We start from the raw sequence: 22,788 nt of genomic DNA on the forward strand, positions 1-22,788 counted from the left end.
TGCAGTTCATTCTATGGACATTTGGAGGTTTGGGATTTAGCATGCTACAGTTTCACCTATTTCACCAAAAAATAAGGAACTGCCATGACTATTCCTTTAGGCTTCCATCATTATCAAAATGGAAGGATTAAGAATTAAATATCTTCCACTCATACTTTTATGATAATCAGGACACAAAAGGTTGTCCTTAGTATCTTTGAAATGTTACTTTCCTGATCAAAACAAATAATAATATTAGAACTGGGAGAGAAAAATTTTGTCTTCAGAATATATAATTTAGGATTAGCTTAAGATTGCTATTTGTTAATTTCTAGGTAATTGGATCTCAGAGTTAGTGATGCAGACAAACAGCTAAAAGGACAGTCCAGAAATAAGTAAGCTAAACTTAGGTAAAGAATAGTAAGAAAGAGCAGGCAGAAAAATAGCATTTCTCATACCAGTTACTTAGTGCTATGTCACAGCCAGTCAGATACACCAGGGGTGGATACGCTTGGTGGCTCTGTTTTATCTTTCCAGGATCATGATTCACTGTAATACTTATACCCGTTTCATTTTTGTCAAGTTAGCATATCTTGGCTTTCTATAATTTAAATTTTGAAAATAAACTCCTCTTAATTTACTTCCAACTTTCCTGCTGTGCATCCACCATAAAATGTTGTCACCTATTTCTTTGTCACTTAAAAACACATGATTTACATTTTTTAATAACACTAATTAAATCTTCTGTTCTTTTATATAGTTTCATTTTCAAAACTTAAAAACATCAGTGATTTCAGTTATGATTATATAACTATTTTTCTCTACACAACTCTATTGTAGTTAAAAATATAGTGACAGAAATGGAAGCTTGAGTCAAAAAAGTTTCCTGCAAAACAAAATGTCAAATGAATTACCTTTCAAAGACTATTCCTATTTACATATTTGTGTAATACCATGCTATACTGTTGCTTGCTTCTTATTTTGATCATGATTTTCTTGTAAAGACTTGGGGTTTTTTTCTCACTTTTCCTTTTCCTTAGTTTATGATTTCACCAGAATGTTAAGATTATATATCCATATTTTATTTTTTATTGTTATAAATTTAAGGGGTACAAGTACAGTATTATTACATGGATATATTGCACAGTGGTGAAGTCTGGGTTTTTAGTGTATTCATCACCAGAATAATATGCATCACACCTATAATTTCTCATCCTTACCCCCATCCACCCTCCCATTTTTCCTAGTCTTCAGTCTCTAATATTTCACACTCTATGTCATATGTACACATTGTTTAGCTGTCACTTATAAGGAAGAACATGTGATATTTGACTTTCTGTTTGAGTCGTTTCACTTAAGATAATGACCTCCAGTTCCATCCATATTTCTGCAAAAGACATAATTTCATTGTTTTTATGGCTGAATAGTATTCTATTGTGTATATATACCACATTTTCTTTAGCTAATCATCCATTGATACATACTTAGTTGACTATATCTTTGCTATTGTAAATAGTGCTGTGATAAACATATGAATGCAGGTATATTTTTGATATTATGATTTATTTCCCTTTGAGTAGATTCTGAGGAGTGGGATTGCTAAATTGAATAGTAGTTCTATTTTTAATCTTTGGGAAACCTCCATATTGTTTTCCATAGAGATTGTACTAATTTATATTTCCACAAACAGTGCGTAGGTGTTCATTTTCTCTGCATTCTTGCCAACATCTATCTTTTTTTTACTTTTTAATAATAACTAGTCTATCTGTATGTGTGACTAAACAATATTTTATTTAGCCTTTTTTTATTGCATTGCAGCTATATGAGGCTTGCTTTTTTCACTCAATATTGTGTTTCTAAAATTTATCCCTACTGTAAGTGTGATAGTAGTTCATTAATTTTCACAGCTGAGGACTTTTTTAAAGTGTGTTTTTTAAATTGAGATATAACTTGCATTAAACACATATACTAATCTTAAGCTGAATAAATCTTTAATGTGAATACACTTCTTTAACTACAACTCAGATAAAAAAAAAAAAAAGGACATTTCCCCCATCTCAGAAAGCCCTTTGTAGCCTTCCACTTCCAGAGATAATTACTATTCTAATATTTGTCACCATAAATCAGCATACTTTGAACTTTATACATATAGAATCATTCAGTGTGCATTTGTTTACACCTGATTTTTTTCACTCAATGTTATTTTTTTGATGTTCATGTTATTGTAAATGAAGGACCAGCCCAAACTGTGCCTTGCTCTGTTGATAAAAAAAACTGTTAACTTGCCTTACAGATATTACAGAGCCCCAAATTGCAAGTCATGTACTCCAGGCATGGGCAATAGAAAAAGCTTTGACCTCTAGCAACACCCAAAACCAAATATTCCTACCCTGAGAACCAAGAAGACTAGAACATGACTAGAACCTAAACACTGGAACTCTTTCAGAAGTGTCTGTTGACCCGGAAGACCCAGAGTTTAAATCTGTTTCAATATAGCCCACCATAAATAGATAAATTTAAAGCCTTCTAATCCAACCCTACCAAGTTGACATTTCTAAATCATTTCCCTTGCCTTCCTAGCCCATAAACTTGCCCCAAACAGATTTGAATCTGCCTGCTGTCTCCACAATGACTGGTTTTGCAATAAAGTCTTTCTTTTCTCAAAAAAAAATTAAAATAATAATAATAATAATAGCTATTCTGTTTCCAGGACTTTTTTATTATAAGTTCTACAGTACATGTGCACAATGTGCAGGTTTGTTACATATGTATACATGTGCCATGTTGGTTTGTTGCACCCATTAATTTATCATTTACATTATATATTTCTCCAACTGGTGTCAGATGATATCTTTCTGTGGTTTTATTTTGCATATCTCTGGAAATTAGTGATGTTAAGCACTTTTTTATATGCTTGTTGGCCATTTGTATGTCTTTTTTTGAAAGGTGTCTATGGCCTTTAACAACTTCTTAATGTGTTTATTTGGATTTTTGTTACCATTTTTGAGTTGTTTCAGTTTCTTGTAAATTCTTGTTATTAGTCTTTTCTAAGTTTCATACTTTGCATATATTTTCTCCCATTCCACAGGTTGTCAGTTCACTCTGTTGATATTTCTTTTGCTGTGCAGAAGTTTTTTAGTTTAATTAATTCATTTGTCCAATTGTGGTTGTGTTGCTTGTGCTTTTGAGGTCTTAGTCATAAATTATTTGACTAGGTCAATGTCCAGAACAATTTTCCCTAGGTTTTCTTCTAGTATTTTTATAGTTTCTTTATTCCATCTTGAGCTAATTTGTGTATATGGTGAGAAATGGAAGCCCATTTCTATTCTTCTACTTATCGCAATCCTATTTTCTTAGCACTATTTATTGTAAAGGGTGCCCTTCTCCCAGGTACGGTTTTTCAATATTAGCAAAAATCAGTTGGTGTGGATATGTGTATTTATTTCTGGGATCTCTATTCTATTCTACTTATCTGTGTGTCTGTTTTTATACCAGAATCATGCTGTTTAAATTCCTATAGCCTTGCAGCATAAAGTCAGATAATGTGATGCTTTTAGCTTTGCTCTTTTTGCTTAGGATTGGTTTGAGTATTCAGGCTCCTTTTGAATACTCAATTTATAAAATCCAAATGAATTTTATAAATTTTTTTTCTATTTCTGAGGAAAATTATTTTGGTATTTTAACAGAGATTGCATTGAATCTGTATATTGGTTTTGGTATTATGGTCGTTTTAACAATAATTATTTTCCTGATCCATGAGTGTGGGATGTTTTTCATTTGTTTCTGTCATCTACAATGATTTGCAATTTGTAGTATTTCTTGCAGAAATCTTTCATCTCCTTGTTTAAATTTATTTGTAAGTCGTTTAAATTTATTCTTAAGTCATTTAATTATTGTAAATGGGATTAAGTTCTTGCTTTGGTTCTCTGCTTGATTATTATGAGTGTATAGAAATGCTGCTGATTTTTATACATTGATAATGTGTCCTGCAACTTTACTGAATTTATTTATCAAGTCTAAGGGGTTTTTGATGGCGTTTTCAGGGTTTTCTAGATGTAAGATTACATCCTCAGCAAACAGAAAATTTGGCTTCTTCTTTTCCACTTTGGATACCTTTTATCTCTTTCTCTTGTCTGATAGCTCTGGCTGAGACTTCCGCTACTATATTGAATAGCAGTAGTGAGAATGGTATTCTTGTCTTGTTCCGGGTCTTAAGAGCGATGCTTTCAACTTTTCCCCCATTCACTATAATGTTGGCTTTCAGTTTGTTATATATGACTCATTATTTTGAGCTATGACCTTCTATGCCTAGCTTGCTGAGGGTTTTTATCAGGAAGGGATGGTGAATTTTATCAAATGCTTTTCCTGCATCTATTGAGTGCATGATTTTTGTCCTTACTTGTGTTTATGTGATGAATCGCATTTATTGATTTGCATCCTTTTTTTTTTTTTTTTTCCTTGAGACAGAGTCACATTCTGTCACCCAGAATGGAGTGCAGTGGCGCAATCTCAGCGCACTGCAACCTCTGCCTCTGGAGTTCAAGAGATTCTCCTACCTCAGTCTCCCGAGGACCTGCGATTACAGGCATGCGCCACCATGCCTGGCTAATTTTTGTATTTTTAGTAGAGATGAGGTTTTGCCATGTTGGCCAGGCTAGTCTTGAACTCCTGACCTCAAGTGATCTATCTGCCTCGGTCTCCCAAAGTGCTGGGATTACAGGCTGAGCCACCACGCCCAGCCTGAACCATCCTTTCATTCCAAGAATACATTCCAGTTTGTCATGGTTTATTATGTTTTTGATGTGCTATGGATTTGGTTTACTAATGTTTTGTTGAGGATTTGCATCTATGTTTATTGGGGATATTCGTGTGTAGCTTTTTGTTGTTGTCGTTGTTGTGTCTCTGACTGGTTTGGTTATCAGGGTGACACTGGCTTCAAAAGATGGTATAGGGAGGCATTTCTTCTCCTCAATTTCTAGGAATAGTTTTAGGACTGGTACCAGTTATTTGCATGTTCAGTAGAAGTCAACTGTAAATCCATCTGGTCCAGGCTTTTGAGGGGTTGGAGAGGGGTAGATTTTTATTATTGATTCAATCTCACTACTGGTTACTGATCTCTTTAGGATTTCTATTTCTTCCTGGCTCACTCTTGGAAGGCTTATGTTTCCAAGAATTTATTCATTTTCTCTAGGTTTGCTAGTTTGTTAGTATATGGTTGTTCATAGTAGTCTCTGATGATTTTTTTTTTAATTTTTTTTTGTAGATTTAGTTTTTTACACAGCAACATGGCACAAGTATACATATGTAACAAATCTGATGATCTTTTGCCTTTCTGACTTACCAGTTGTAACATCTCCTTTTTCATTTCTGGTTGTGTTCTCTCCTCTTTTTTTGGTTAGTCTAGTCGGCAGTTAATCAATTTTGTTTATCTTTTGAAGAACCAGCTTTGCATTTTGTTCATCCTTTATACTAGATTTTTTTTTTTTGTCTCTATTTCATTTAGCTCTGCTTTGATGTTTTTTTATTTCTTATCTTCTGCTAGCTTTGGGTTTCATTTGTTCTTGTTTTACTAGTTCCTTCAGGAGTGATGATAGGTTGTTAATTTGTGATCTTTCTTTTTTTTTTTTTTTTTTTTGATGCACGTATTTAATGCTAAAAACTGCCCTCATCACTGCTTTTGCTCTATCTCAGAGGTTTAGGTACATAGTTTCAATATTCATTCATTTCAAAAATTGTTTAAAATTCTGTCTTAATATCATAATTGATCCAAAGACGATTCATGAGGATGTTATTTAATTTCCATGTATTTGTATTGTTTCTAGAATTTCTCTTGGAATTGATTTCCAGTTTTATTCCACTGTGGCCTGAGAAGATACTTGATATGATTATTCATTTTAAGTCTATTGAGACTTGTTTTGTGGCCTAATATATAGTCTACCTTGAAGAATGTTTCATGTGTCAATGAGATGAATGTATATTCTGCAGTTTCTGGGTAGACTGTTCTATAAATGTCTTTTAGGTCTTTTTGGTCTAAAGTCCAATTTAAGTCTATTTCTTTGTTAATTTTCTATCTCAGTGATCTCTCTGGTGCTGTGAGTGGGGTATTAAAGTCCCCCACTGTTACTATGTTGTCGTTTATTTCTTTCTTAGGTCTAATAATATTTGTTTTATGAATATGGGTGCTCAGGTGTTGGGCAGATGTAGTTTTAGGATTTTCATACCATCTTGCTGAATTGATCTCTTTATCATTATACAGTTACCTTCTTTGTCTATTATGACTGTCTTAGATTTAAAGTCTGTTTTATATTATATAAGCATAACAACTCCTGCTTGCTTTTCATTTCCATTTGCATGGAATATCTTTTTCTGCCTGTTTAGTTTGAGTCTATATGTGTCTTTACAGGTGAGTTTCCTATAAGCAGCACTTGATTGGATTCTGTTTTTTATACATTTTGCCAATGTATATCTTTTAAGTGGAGCATTTAATCCGATTACATTCAAGGTTAATAATTATATGTGAGTTTTGTTCCTACCATATTGTTGCTTGCTGTTTTATAAATATTTGTTTCTTTTTTATTTCTCTAGTTGCTTTTCTTTGTGGATTTTTGTCGTGTTGTCATTTGGCTTCTCTTCCTCCTTTCTGAAATTGTTTTAAAAGACCTGTGGGTTTTATTGTTTCATGTGTTTTTATGAAGGTAAATATCAATCTTTTGTTTATGTTTAGAACTCCTTTGAACATTTATTGTAGGGCTAGTATAGTGGTTACAAATTTCCTCAGTGTTTACTTGTCTGGGAAAGACTATTTCTCCTTCATTTATGAAGCATAGTTTAGCAGGATACAAAATTCTAGGCTAACAGATATTTTCTTTTAGCACTTTGAAAATAGAATACCATTCTCTTCAAGCTTGTGAGGTTTCTCCTAAGAAGTTCATCATTAGTCTGATGGGGTTTTCTTTTTGATGACTTGATATTTTTCTTTTGTTAATTTTAGAATTTTTTCCTTCCCATTGACTTTAGACAATTTGGTGACTATATGGCATGCTGAAGTATGTTTTGCAATGCATTTTCTTGGTGCTTGTTGGTCCTCCTGTGTGTGGATATCCAGGTATCTTACTAAGCTAGTGGAGTTTTCATCAATTATTTTCTTAAATAACTTTTCTAAAGTTTTTGTCCTTTTTTCTCCTTTAGGAATACTGTTTATGTTTGGTTGCTTTATATAATCCCATACTTCTTGAAGATTTTGTTCATTCTTTTTTATTTTATTGTTTTTGTTTTTGTCTAGCTAGATTAGCTCAAAAGACCTGTCTTCCAGTTCTGACATTCATTCTTCTGCTTGGTCTAGTCTGTTGTTAAAGCTTTCATGTATATTTAGTAATTCTTTCAATGAATCTTATGTTTCCAAAAGTTCTGGTTGTTTTTTTATAAAATATTCTTGGTAAACTTCTCATTTATACCCTGAATTGTTGTATCTGATTTCTTTATATTGTTTTCAGATTTCTCTTGCATCTTATTGGGCTTCTTTAAAAATCAATACTTTGGATTATTTAGAATTTTGAGGGTTTCTTTCTTAGTAGTATTCATTGCTAGAGAATTACTGTGTTCTTTTGTAGGTGTCACAATACCTTGCTTTCCCATACTTCCTGTATTATTGTGCTGATTTCTTTGCATCTGAAGAAACAGTTATTCCTTATTTTTAAATTTACTCTCATTGAGATGGGACTTTTTTGCTTGAAAATGTGACATGATAATGATTATGTTGAGTATAATCATTTGGCTTTGCTTCTGGATGTGTTCAGTGTTAACAACTCTGTATGATTTCCTTGGTTATAAATAGCCTTAGTGTGGTGGTGTTCTCAAATGCCAGTTGTAGTAGTAGTGGTGTACTAGACAGATGAGTGATCTCATGACTTCCTGAGTAACCAGGGTGGTGTGAGCTATGTAGCAAAGTTCATAAGATAATTCTTATCTCATTCCCAAGGGCTTTGCTCTTTTGTCAGCCTATACTGTAATGGGATGTTTAGGTCAACTTCTAGTCCAGTGGGTGCTACTTGTAGGTAAGAGCCAGCTACAACAGAGGCAGTAGTGTTTATGTTTGGTTTTTATTAACCAAGATACGTGCTCAGGTGCCCCGTGCTATGGGCTGGGCCATAGATCACTCAATTGTCTGGGTCTTTTGCTCAGCCTCAGGGAGGGGGCAAAGTTGGGCAGAGGTGAACAGGTCAAGGCAGCACTCAAGTATCCCAATGGTGGGCACATGCACCAGCCCTGACAAAGATCCTAGAGGAAGTCTCCAGGCCTTTGGAGAAATGCCTGGGCAAGGAGTAAAGCAACTGGTGCTGCACCAAGGTCCTAGTATGGGAAGGGTGGGGTGGCCCCGGTGCCAGGGCCAGGTAAGTAGAGGTGGGATCAAACTAATTCTCACACTTCAGACCTAGCAGGGCTCACTCCCCCAGCCCAAGCAAAGGAGCCAGTCAATGACACTCAGTAAACTCACAGTCTGCCTCCAGTCCACAAACCCACCCTATGTATGTGTATGTGTGTGTGCATGCATGTGTGTGAATTAGGACTCTAATTCCCACTTTCGGCAACAGCACCTATCAATGCCTGCACGAGAGCTGCTGAGGCCCTAATGAGTACCACCTCATTAAATTGGTGTCAATATATTAGAACTGTGCAAAATGTATATACATGAAACTTTAGCCAAATGTATCTGGATAACAGAAGCAGCATGCCTAGTCAGTAATTTTCCTTGAGCAAGAAGGAATTCTACCAGAATATATCCCTTGGCCTTGAACTAAAACTTTTCCTGAGTGTCCAGCCTGAGAGTCTACCTCATCACATCTTGGACTCTTAACTTCCACACCCCTCTATAGCTTTTCAAGAAGAAAAGCTCTTGTGGTGGACACCACAATGTGCCATAACATCTCATGCATCGAATCAACAACTTCTTATTCTCAGCTAGTGGAAGTGAAGCTAGAGGCAGCCCTCAGTTGTCAGCTGTCTTTAGGGATTAACTCATCCAATAAAAAATTGTCTTGCTCAATGTCTCATCTATTTCCAGGACCATTCTGCCCAGTGACTAATCAGTGCAAAGGTATAAAGACTCAGTCTCTTCAGTGCAATTCAGGACAAATCTGATGAGATTTTCCAGCTTGAGTTGAGGCTTTTGTTGGGTTTGCAGCACTGGCCATCCTCTACCTCTATCCAATACTGCTTCCTTCCTTTCTCTTCCATAGGTATTACTCCCAAGAAGACCCCCTAATAAAGGACTGCATTCTAATCTGTATCTTAGAGACTATTTCTGAAAAGATTCTATCTGCAAAACTTGTTCTCTCTACCATGAAAACATTCTGCATTATCTTTACCCCTGCTAAAAAAGTACAGAGTATATCAGCAATCTCCTTTTGCAAACTGATATCCCAACTAAAAGTAAGATTAAAGTCTCCCTTTCCTGAATGCACTTGTAATTTCTATGGATGATTTGCCTGAAGCTCTTCTTACTTGGCTTGGCAGTGTGATGCAAAACTTCCCCCTTCTCCTTGCCATCTCAAGTGCTTCATCAGTCCTCTGCATTTCTTATTTTTACACTCATTCATGCCTCCAAAATCACATTCAAAGTCTTCAAAAAGACTCCTCATTTGGCTACACTCTCAGCATGGCACCAAGAGAGTCCATGTGCAGTCAGCCATCTAACAAAAGAGCAAGATCCAATGCCCATTCTACGAGGTATATTCTGTCTCTAAGAGTGTTTTTCTCGGTGCCTTGCCTCACTTGACTTGGAGAGTGCCCTTCCTCTCTACCATAGCAGTTACCTCCTTTGTACGGACTCACTGAAAGAAGATTGGATCATAAAATTTTGGAGATTATCTGTTAATTTTAGTTATTTGTGGCTTCTTTATTTTATGTACACAAATATTCTGTATTTGACTATTATGCTACTAATATTACTGGAAACTTTGGGGTGTTTTCTCTTCATCTCTGCTACACTTTGCAAATAAAATTAAATCAACATATGGTTTTACTACATTTCATAATGCTAATAAAAACTGCTGGCAGGCTTTGCTTTTGGAGTGGTTTTACTAGTTTCCTAATGAGTTCATTGAGTCACTACTTTAACTCAAAGGATCAGTTGTAATTATGACCAGACACTGTAAGACAGCTAGCCAAGGTCAGGAGTGCATTTTTCTCATGGATCAGAGTTCTCTATTGGAAGATAAATAGCCACTGATATCATTAATATCATAGTGCAGCCTTTTGAACTAACTATGCATCTTATAAAACCTAGGTCTTCCACATCTCACTGAGCCCCAAATAGAAATGATAGCATGAGTCCTTGCTAAGAGTGGGATTTGTGGAAATGACTGAAATGATATGGTTTACAAACTTACAACATTATACCTCATTACATCAAAATCTTCCATCTTCCAAACCACCAAGCAGAAGTACATCTATTATCTATTCATACTACGTATGCTTTAATGCTTAGATAAAAACAGAGTAATACAATAGTCTATCTTCCTTTAGCTTCAGACTAGATATTTTATGTCCCCAAAAACATTGCCTAATTAAATGAATTTTTTCTCTTTGTTTTAAATATATGTATTTGCTTAAATCTTTGATCATGTTTTTGTTGTTCTTCCTTTTCTGAAGTTCATTTCAATAATACTATTCTTTAATCTTATTTCTCTTGCTTAAAAATATTCCACCTTGCTGATGAGGTTCCAAAGTTTTTTTCACATCATTAGTAAAATGTGTCCCAGTAGGTAGCAGTCAAATAGACAAGATCATTAAAGTCTTTTTCAATTAGTTAAGAAACTTTTGATGCATCACATTTATCATTCTCAGTGAACAAAATATCTTAGAAATATTTTCTTCAGGTCAAAGGGCAAATTTAGCATAATAGCTAGCCAAATTTTTATATAATTAAATCATATGGGGATTTAGGCCTTCTATTACTTTAGTTGCATATGATACGAGTAGTGCTTGCTAAATCATGACCCACTGAGAATGGAAAATAATTGAGAAAGTGACCTTGGCACATTAGAAAAGGAAACATGGAGGCTTTTGACAGCATAAAATAATATAATTACAAGTAGGCTAAAGTTCAGAGGGGAAAAAAACCTGTAATTGTATAGAAAAACAAAAGGTAGCTAACTCTGCTCTCAGGTTATTGGGTGACGATTTTGGGTTCCAGTATGTGGCACACTATATTTTAAATGATTTATAAAAATAAATATGTGCAATACTAAACTAGTAGTTTAGATATTTGGAAATGATATTTTCCATGATTATCAACAATTAAACTTTTAAAAAGAATATAGAGCCATTAGGTGAGCAATAATACCAGTCATGCTGCTGGGACAGAATAAAAGAGAAACATTTTCCAAAGGTTAGGTTTTTTTGTTTGTTTGTTTGTTTTTTTTTGAGACGGAGTCTCGCTGTGTCTCCCAGGCTGGAGTGCAGTGGCGTGATCTCGGCTCACTGCAAGCTCCGCCTCCCGGGTTCATGCCATTCTCCCGCCTCAGCCTCCCGAGTAGCTGAGACTACAGGCGCCCGCCACCACGCCCGGCTAGTTTTTTGTATTTTTAGTAGAGACGGGGTTTCACCGTGTTAGCCAGGATAGTCTCGATCTCCTGACCTCGTGATCCACCCGCCTCGGCCTCCCAAAGTGCTGGGATTACAGGCTTGAGCCACCGCACCCGGCCTGGTTAGGTTTGACGTAACTATCAGTTGCATAGTGAATTTAATGCAACTATGTATTAGTGGAGTTAGACACATCCAGGTTTAAGTTTCTGTTCTGTCATATGCTAGCTGATGACCTTGTGCAAAATACGCACCTCTCTGTGCCAGTTTTCTGATTTACAAAATGGTGTCAAGTATTGGACTTTTATTAAGATTAAATTAGAAAATGTATATAGAACAGTTCAGGGCCTAGCACATAGTAAGTATTAAATGTGATGCTATTTTATCAGTAACTTTTGAGAATATGGATGGTTGGAATTAGACTGAATTTCCAAGAGTGCTTTAAGTCATACAACCCTGTAAGAAGGTTCTGAAGCATAGAGGTGACACCCAAGACAAGAAAGAAGCAAATAGTTTTTATTCTTCCCTGCATCTTTCCTTTTTCTATCTTCAGTAATAACTTTGGGTGGCTTTTAGGAAATTCCTCTCTGAGGAACTAAAATTTGCATATTCATCAGTCCTAAAAATGTCTGTGTAATTTTTATGCGAACTGTATAGAAAAATATTTTAATACTTTGAAAATTCTTCATGAAATTGAACAATTCAGTTTTGTTCTAATTGCAGTTAGGGAATTACTTGTCTCTACAGACAGTGTATTTGGGAGATGGTACTTCAGGCAGTTGACAGTTGAAACCTGTCACCAAAGCAGTACTTGTTCCATACACCAGCTGGGCAAACACAGAAACAGGGACAAGAACTAAACTTTACAGATCATTTTATTGCAGTTATTAAATGTTTATTCTTTAATTTCTTATTCTTTAATTTCTTTTGGCTGATTAGTCCCACAGAAGAAACTGGCCATTTGAAACAAATGTTCTGATTAAAAATCGTGTTAGGAAAATGTGATTCGTCCAAAAAGACACATCAAATTATTATGCCTTATTTCTAATTTTTGTCATTTTTCCTTTATTTAACATTTGTTTGGAACTCATATTGGTTAATGAAGAAAAACATAATTGTCTTTCTACTACATAACAGAAAGAATAGGTAAGCTTTTAAAATCATTATACAAAAGAAACATCAAATATATACAATGGATAATGCAAAGTATCTTTTGACTATAAGTATTTACATTTAAGAACATTTTATTGGGCAAATCTGAAATGTCACATATTCATTACAACTCTATTAGAAAAAAAAATAATTATAAAGTACCTAGGGGTAAGAAAAAGAAAATAAAGTTTTATTTTACATGAATAGACAAAAAATCAAATACTATTATATTGTTAATTATATCTGTTAAACTTTAGAAAATTTTCATTATTAAAGTATTAGTTATTCCTTACATTATTTTACTAAAAGATGTTACTTCTAATGAGTTAGAGCATGAGCTGTTATTATGAAGTTATTGCACCCAGTAGAATTATTAAATTCCATCAAAGCAAAGGCAAGAAGCTGTTCTAAGGTTCCAGTTTGAATCTAAAAGCTAAAATTTTCAGGAAGTAATAAGATGAGGTTTTGGTTCCAAAACACATTAAGTTGTCAGTTCTTTGGTGACACGTGTTTATAGGATAGATGTTAAGTGAAACATTGCCTATACGCTCTATTTTTTTAATTAAAAAAAAGAATTTGATAGACAAAAAAAATGAACATTCAGTTTTATTTATACTCAGAAACAAGTAGATTATGTACATATATATGAAGATAAAACTTAAAGGGATAATTGTGTAAGTTTGCATGTAGAGAGCTTTGAAAACCTGTTTACTTGTTAATGCTGTTTTGATGTATTGTGTGACTTAGTTCTCCCGACCCATCATCCAGAGCTCTCTTGAGGAGCGAGGTGCTCATCAGTTCCGTGACTTGGAAACTGTCTAAGTTTAGAGGCACTTGTATTTGTTAGTAAATATGGCAAGATGATATTGTTTCACAGGTTTTAGTGCAGAAGACTGGATAAGCTGCTCCACCCAGTACACTGATGTTCATTTCATGGTCATCTCATCTGTTGACCACAGATATAAAACACTTGTCTTCAATGACCTTTCTGTACATGAAAAAGCACCTGTCTACATGGCAGCAGTTGGACCTCACAATGTGGATTGTGCCTTCACCCTGAAATGTCTAGGATGTCCTATCGCCATGGTGATCTCTTAGGGATCTCTTGCCCTTTGCTCTGCCACTGTCTGTGCCAGCCAGGCCACTGGGCCATTGTGGCAGACAGTGGTTGGTGCCCTTTGTGTGGAGGGCACTGAGTGTGTGCTCAGGCAGACACAGCACTTTTGACAACTTTATCTCCTTCTTTCAAAACTGGGTCTGAATTATGTTTGGTTTTAGGCCAAGGAGGTGTATGTCATAGAACAATGAGTTGGGAGTACAGAATCCTGTTTCTTAATAGAAAAATCAAGTGAACTTCAGCTATGAAACACATGCAACTTATATCCCAAAGTTAATGCTCAGAAGGCAGCATGAACATAATGTAGTGTTCCTTGCCATGGAAAATTTAAGTTATCTGAAATTCTGTTTGCTGTGGTTAACTGGTTCAACCCTAAGCCCTTTGAATTCTAGCATGAAACATCATTTTAATAAATCCTGTTTGCACTACACATTGATTTTAGTTAAAATCCATTTAGAAGTCTATATCCTAAGCAAAGTAATCTTAATTTGCATGAGAAGAGAAGAAATGCTCTAAACGGAAGGCATTTGACCATGACAAAATACCTTTCTTCTTCAATCCACTCTAATCCTAAGAATCTATAATTCCCACAGTTCGTTTAATAATGTTTAATTGCATTTCACCATCTCTGTGGCCATTGCTGAATGGATCTGGCTTCCACTGAGATTTGAAAAAAAAAAAAAAATGAAATCAAAGTATAGTTTATAGAATAAAAATTGTCAAAAAAAAAAAAAAAGTCCAGAACTCATAACTTGACCAATGAGGTGAGGGCCTATAATAGTTATTAATGTCCTCTTGCCAGGAATCTGTTCCTTTGCTTCCTTATGGTATTTGCTTCCTTGGCTTAATGGCTTACTTTCTGTTACACTTTTACCCTTTTGTTCTTTTTTCTTTTCTTTCTTCTTTCTTTTTCCTTTTTTCTTTTTTGAAACGTTTTAGTCACGATCACTCTTTTCCTTTGTATCTAATGTAGTTTCTACCCTTTTGTTTCTGCACTTTCATTCCATTCACCTTTAAGTCCTTCCTCTTTTTCAATTTTGTTTTGTTTCCTTTCTTGTTGTTTCTTTTGTGTGTGTGTGTGTGTGTGTGTGTGTGTGACCCTCATTAGCTGATGAGCCATGCTCTTTTCAGTTTCTACACATGGACCTGAAATTTCTGTGAGGCTGGCATTAGAGGGATCAGACAGCATGAGGCACATGAAATGCAGTCTAGGCTGGAACTTTGTAGATAAAACGAAGAAGTTCTTTAACTATGTCAGAAAACTGAATTTGATAATAGCTTTTCTTCTTGCTGTTGTCGATACAAAGGAGAAATACAATTACTGTCTACAATAGAAAGTTATTTTTACTATTAAGGAAACCCCATTCTACTGCTAACCACTTGTTTTACATTTGTAGAAGGTGTGTGTGTGTCTGTGTAAGAGACAAAAAAAAAAAGAGATCCATGAGGATCTCCATAAGGATGAGAATTCACAGCAGAGAACTGGACTTCATATGCAAATATTCCTACTTCTTTCTGCATTGCAATTGACAAGCAATTGTTCAAATTAAAAATTACAATTGTTACTACTATTACTAAAAACAAGATTTTGAGTTCAATGCTCACAATTTTGCAATAATATTATCCCTCTTAATTTTGATAACAACACCAGAAGAGGAATTTTGGCTCTGTTAACCAGTTTATGTCTGATAAACTGAGGCTTCAAGAAGCTGAGTAATTTTCCTAAAGTCACGCCGATTTTATGTATTAAAAAACACTTCTGTCTGACTCCGAATTTGAAGATATTTGGTATCTCTTTTTAAAAAATGCTACACACTCATGCACACAGTATATATCTACAATATGACAACTTGAGCTCTCATTGATGACAAATAAGATATGCAACCAGATAAGTCAGGTAAATATTGTATTTAAGTAAACAATTTCCTAAGTAATTGCTATTAGATCAATAAATAGAAACTCTTTTGAGTATATCTAGTATATAGTCTCATATATTTGCATTTTATATCTCTCTTTTTATACATTAAGCATTAAAATAGCATGTAAAATGTGCATTGCAGCATTTCTAGTCTAAGTTGGTAAAAGGGTCTCAGGGTCCAGCAATTTTAACTTCTGAGCATGCAGTTATCCCTTTAAAATTACATTGATGAAACAGAAAACCTTTAATTTGAATAACATTAATTTGTACTTAAACTTACATTGATGAAACAGAAAAACTTTAATTTGAATAACATTAATTTGTACTTTTTAACAAATACCATAACTCTCAATTAAATTTTATTCAAGCATCACTTGGATTTAATATTCTAGGCCGGGTGTGGTGGCTCACACCTGTAATCCCAGCAGTTTGGGAGGCCAAGGCAGGCGGATCACGTGAGGTCAGGAGTTCAAGACCAACCTGGCCAACAAGGGGAAACACCATCTCTACTAAAAATAAAAAATTAGCTGGCATGGTGGTGCCTACTCAGGAGGCTGAGGCACGAGAATCGCTTGAACTCGGGAGGTGGAGGATGCAGTGAGCCAAGATCATGCTACTGCACCCTAGCCTGAGCGACAGAGCCAGACTCCATCTCAAAAACAAGAAAGAAAGAAAAAGAAAAAGAAATTTAATATTCTAGCCGTGAAAATGACAAAATTCAAATGCAGAGCAATTAAATTACCGGCTTGGATGTACTGAAAATGAACTTAATATTCAAGACAGACTGTTATAACTAAATACTACATCTAAAAAATTTATTTACCTTTGTACTTTCATAAAGACAATATTTTTGGTAAAAATAAAGGATTACAGAATAAACCTTTACAATGTGAGAGGTTTTTTTTCAAATTCTGAATCCAGTTTATAGAGTTTGCATCTGGTTTGTAGTTAACTATTGATTAAACTTTATACTAAAAATCTCTACGTGGAAAATACTAGTGAAACACATAGAGAAACTAGCACTGAGTTTTTAGAAAATTGTATATTAAAGCTTTTTTTTCTTTTTTAATTATAGTTCTTTGCTTTGAGAATTTTTTAAAGACTTTTATTACATGGCTAGTAAAAGTGGGATGTGTCTACTAGGAGTTCCGTCTCTATCAGAGATGATTTAAGATAGTATTTTATAAGAATTCCAAATATTTCTTTTTTTGGAAATTAAAGAATGTACTTTATGCCTTTTTATTAATAATTAATTGTTATTGTTTATATTTAAGGTGTACAACATGATATATTGATATCTTGATATACATTTACATAGTAATTACTACAGTCAAGCAAATTAATATACTCATCATCTCACAGTTTCCTTCCTTCTTTCTTTTTTTTGTGGTAAGAGAGCCTAAAATCTACTCTCTTGACAAATTACCAGTAGACAATATAATTTTTTAACTATAGTCCTCATGTTGCAAATTAGATCTCTAGACATATTCATCCTACATAACTGCAACTTTGTACCCTTTAACCTACATCCTCTAATTTCCCTGTTCTTCCCCCCATTCCTGGTATCTACCTGTTTATTCTCTATTTCTATGTATTCCCTATTCTTTTAAATTTAAGATTCTACATACAGGTGAGATAGTGTAGTATTTTTCTTTCTGCGTCTGGTTTATTTAACTTAGCATACTGTCCTCTAGGGCCATCTATGTTGTCACAAGTGGCAGGATCTCCTTCATCTTTAAGACTAATAATATTCTACTGTGCATATGTTCCACAATTTGTTTATTCATTCCTTTGTCCATAAGTACTTTAGTTGTTTAAATATCTTGGCTATTGTGAATAATACTTCAGTGAGCACGGAAATGCACATATCTTTACTCGGTGTTGATTTTATTTCTTTGGGTATATACCCAGAAGAAGGTTCCTGGATCATATGGTAGTCTATTATTAATGTCTTTAAGAACCTCCATACTATTTTCCACAGTGGTTGCACTGATCTACATTTCTACCAACAGTGTTATAAGGGTTCCTTTTCTCCACACCCACACCAACACTTGTTATTTCTTGTCTTTTTGATAAAATCTTTCGTAACAGGTGTGAGATGATAACTTATTGTGGCTTTTATTTGCACTTCCATGACAATTATTAATATTGAGCAGTTTTTCATGTAACTACTGGCCTTTGTATGTCTTCTTTGGAAAAATATCTATTCATATTTTTTGCCCAGTTTTTAATTGGACTTTTGGATTTTTTGCTATTGTATTGTGTAAGTTCCTTATTTATTTTGGATAGTAAAGCCTTATCAGATATATGGTGCACAAATATTTTCTCCCAACTTGTAGACTGCTTTTTTATTTTATTGATTATTTCCTTTATTGTGCAAAAGCCTTGGAATTTGATGTAGATCCACTTACTCATTTTTGCTTTTGTTGCCTGTGCTTGTGATGTTAAATCCAAAAAATTTTGCCAGGATCCATGTCAGGGAGCTTTTCCTCTACATTTTCTTCCAGAAGTTTTATAGTTTCTGGGTTTACATTTAGATCTTTAATCCATTTTGAGTCAATTAAGGGTCTAATTTCATTCTTTTGCATGTAAATGTTCAGGTTTTCCGACACCATTTATTGAACAGACTATCTTTTCCCATGGTGTTTTCTTGGTGCCCATGTTGAAAATTAGTTGACCATATATACTTGGGTTTATTTGTAGATTTTCTGTTCTATTCTATTGGTCTATGCATCTGTTCTTATGCCAACCACACACTTGTAAAAGTTTTTTTAAATTATTTTATTGTTTTCTTGTTTAAGTTTCAGGGTACATGTGCAGGATGTGCAGGTTTGTTACATAGGTAAACATGTGCCTCGGTGGTTTGCTGCATCTAACAACCCATCACCTAGGTATTAAGCCCAGAATGCGCTAGCTCTTTTCCCAAATGCTCTTTCCCTTCTCTCACCCTCCCATAGCAGGCCCCAGTAAGTGTTTTCCCCCTCCCTGTGCCCATGTGTTCTCATTGTTCAGCTCCCACTTATAATTGAGAACATGCAGTGTTTAGCTTTCTGTTCCCGCATTAATTTACTGAAGATAATGGCTTCCAACTTCATCCATGTCCCTGCAGAAGGCATTATCTCATTTCTTTTTATGGCTGCATAATATTCCATGGTGTATATATACCACATTTTCTTTTCCAGTCTGTTATTGATGGGCATTTGGGTTCATTCCATGTCTTTGCTATTATGAATAGTGCTGCAGTGAACCTATGCTTGTGTGTATCTTTATAATAGAATGATTCGTATTCCTTTGGGTAAAAACCCAGAAGTGCAGTTGCTGGGTCAAATGGTATTTCCAGTTGTAAATCACCACACTGTCTTCCACAATTGTTGAACTAATTTACATTCCCATCAACAGTGTAAAAACATTTCTATTTTTCTGCAACCTTGCCAGCATCTGTTGCTTCTTGACTTTTTAATAATCACCATTCTGACTGGCATGAGATGTTATTTCATTGTGGTTTTGATTTGCATTTCCCTAAGGATCAGTGATGTTGAGGGGTTTTTTTTATATGTTTGTTGGCTGCATGTTTGTCTTTTTTGAAAAGCATCTGTTCGTATCCTTTGCCCACCTTTTAATAGGGTCGTTTGTTTTTTCCTTATAAATTTGTTTAAGTTCCTTGCAGATTCTGGATATTAGACCTTTATCAGATGAATAGATTGCAAAATTTTTCTCCCATTCTGTAAATTGTCTGTTTGCTCTGATGATTATTTTGTTTACTGTGCAGAAGCTCTTTAGTGTAATTAGATCCCATTTGTCAATTTTTCTTTTTGTTGCCATTGCTTTTGGTGATTTCATCATAAAACCTTTGCCTGTGCCTATGTCCTGAATGGTATTGCCTAGATTTTCTTCTAGGGTTTACCTAATTTGAGGTTATCTATTTAAGTCTTGAATCTATCTTCAGTTAATTTTTGTATAAGGTGTAAGGAAGGGATCCAGTTTCAGTCTTCCGCATATGGCTACCAGGTCTCCCAGCACCATTTATTGAATAGGCAGTCTTTTCCCCATTGCTTGCTTTTGTCAGGATCATTTCTTTATATTTTCCACAATACTCACAATTCAAAAATTTAATGTCTCATTTAGAAAATATTTGCATAGATTTCAATGGAAGTAGAATAAGGATATGATATTCAACTATAACTTTTCATACATATTGATAAGATAGAGTCTGCCTTAAAGCCCAGATAAAAACTCTTAATTTGATTTTCACATAATTTCTGGTTTCAGTTTTTTAAAGTACTTCTACACACTATAGTAAATTTTTTAAAAGAAAAATAGAAGAGGTGCAAGAGGAGTAAAAATCATCACCATTTTTAGATTATAGAGTTTTATATATGGGAAGATCTAAAAGAATCAGCTAATAAACTGGAAGAGTTTAGTAGGATGACTGTAGAAAAAAATACTAGAAAATATATTGACAAAAAATTTCATAAACAAAAGCAATAGTAATGAAATTTAAAAATACACAAAAATGTAAAATATTTTTTCTTACAGTTTTGAATAAATGGAAAGCTTTCTTGAACAGAAAAACTCAATATTGCCTATAATATTGGAATTTTCCTTAAATTATTTGATAAATTGTAATGCCACTCAAACTATCATTTTGACAAAACATGACAAGCAATTTGAAACTCAGTCTGAAAGAAATCATCAAATTGGCCAGAAAATCCCTAAAGAAATAATAGCAGTTAGAAGGAAATAGTCCTAATAAAATATATTATTGTGTTAAAGTAGAATAAGGTGACATGACATCAGAATTGGCAGATCAGTGCGACAAAGTAGAAAGCCCTAAAATAGACCCAAGACATATAAAATTTGGTATACTGTAAAGGTAACAACTTAATCAGTAAGAACAAAATAGATGTTTTAAATTGCTATATAGAATTCTGAGGAAAAATAAAGCTGAATCGCTACCTCATTTCTTACTTAAATTTTTTTAAAGATTAAAAGTAATACTGTTATTGTGAAATAATGTGAAAGTACTAGAATAAAAATTATGTAGTTGTTAAAAGCAATTTAAGAGTCAATAATTGCCTTCTAAGAAGGCACAAATCTGAGTCACAAGAGAAAAATTTGATATATTTCAGCAAAATGTCATCTTATGTAGGGCGTAAATTTGAAAAAGAGTTCATTCACTTATTTATCCACTGAATTAACATATGTTGAACACAAAATGTGAACTAGGAACACTTTTAAATATTAGGGAGAAAGCAGTGAACAAATTAGACAAAATTCCTTTCCATGCAGCTTATTTCTCAATGAGAAGAAACAACAAAAATTAAAAAGTGGATAAATAATGTCAGAAGGTAATAAGTGCTATGAAAGAAAATTAAGGAGGAAAAGAATCGTAGTTATAGATATTTTGTTGAAAAAATGAAAAAGATTGAGATTATACAGTATCATCTATGATATGAAGAAATATTCATTCCTGTATATTATTGGTGGGAACACGCATTGGTACTATCTCTATGAAAAGGAATTTATCAAAATGTAAACTGCATACCCTTTGACTCACTAACTGTACTTCAAGGTGTTTACCCTGAAAATATATTTGTGCATAACTCAGATATATGTGTACAAGATTATTTTCCCAGCATTATTTATATTAGGGGGGAAAAAGGACCTGTAAACAACCTTAATGTTTTTCAAAACTAGGTTTAATAAAATATGAACATCCACAGAAAGGAAGACTATATACAGCTATTAAAAAGAATAAGGTATATTTGTTATTCTAATCTAGAAAACTCTCCAAGAGATAAAGCAAATGACAAAACAGTTTATATGTATTATCTCACATGTATAAAATCAGATGTATCTATATGCTTGTATACATACCTGGAAAAATTCTGGAAAGGTACACAAGGTACTCCTGGGGAGTAGATGAAAATCTTGAGAGAGAGATGGACACATTTTTCATAGTACTGCTTAAAAATTTTTATTACATGCATTGTTATTTTCAGAGAGATTTAAAAAAGGTTGGCCAAAGTGGGCAGATCAACTGAAGACAGGAGTTTGAGACCTGCCTGGCCAACATGGCAAAACCTCATCTCTAATAAAAATACAAAAATTAGCCAGGTGTGGTGGCACACGCCTGTAATCCCAGATACTCGGAAGGCTGAGGCAAGAGAATTGCTTGAACCCAGGAGACAGAGGTTGCAGTGAGCCAAGATGGCGCCACTGCACTTCAGCCTGGGCGACAGAATGAGACTCTGTCTCAAAAAAAAAAAAAAAAAGTTAAGCACTGAAGCAAATATTATTCATTTTGTTAAAAAATGAAATGCCTTCATAACAATATTGCACTAGATTAGTGATCAAAATAAATATTAAATTTATCCAATTAGGATGTCCTGTATAAATAAATTAGGCCAAGAAATCCTCTATAGGTTCTAAATTTTGTTGGCTGCATGACTATAGCAATCACATTAAAAGCATAATTAGCAAAATGCTATCCAAAATTGCAGTTTAAAAAAAGACAGAGGATTGCATCACAAACAAATGTGTATCATCTTTAAATTATAAAAAGGCTTTTGGAGACACTGATATATAACACGGTTTAATGTCTTAAAAATCCTTTACATAGCATTTTAATGTATTTATTTTATTACTTTTTAATAAATTGTTATTCACTCAAGACTCATGAGTTGGGAACTACTATAATTCTCATGCACCCCAAGTTTTATGAGTCCACTATTTGGTAGACCATCATCATAAGGCTGTATTCACACAGTTATTATCTATACTTACTGTAATGTATAGCTGTTTTGCTAGTGAGAAAGTAAATGCCTAAAAACGACAGTGGTGCACTGTACATTGGAATGTACTTGGACAGCTGAAACATATGTTCTAAATTTGTCTAGACAAAAATGCATTATTCTTCCTGTGTTATACTGCAAGATAATTAATAAGGAGACTCAGTGACTTGGAATCAGATGTAGTTGACACTCTTCTAGTGATATGGGATTGTAATAGCTTATTTATTGGGGGTAGTAATAAAGGC

This window comes from Macaca thibetana, chromosome 6, assembly GCF_024542745.1.
Source record: "Macaca thibetana thibetana isolate TM-01 chromosome 6, ASM2454274v1, whole genome shotgun sequence".
Lineage (NCBI taxonomy): Eukaryota > Metazoa > Chordata > Mammalia > Primates > Cercopithecidae > Macaca > Macaca thibetana.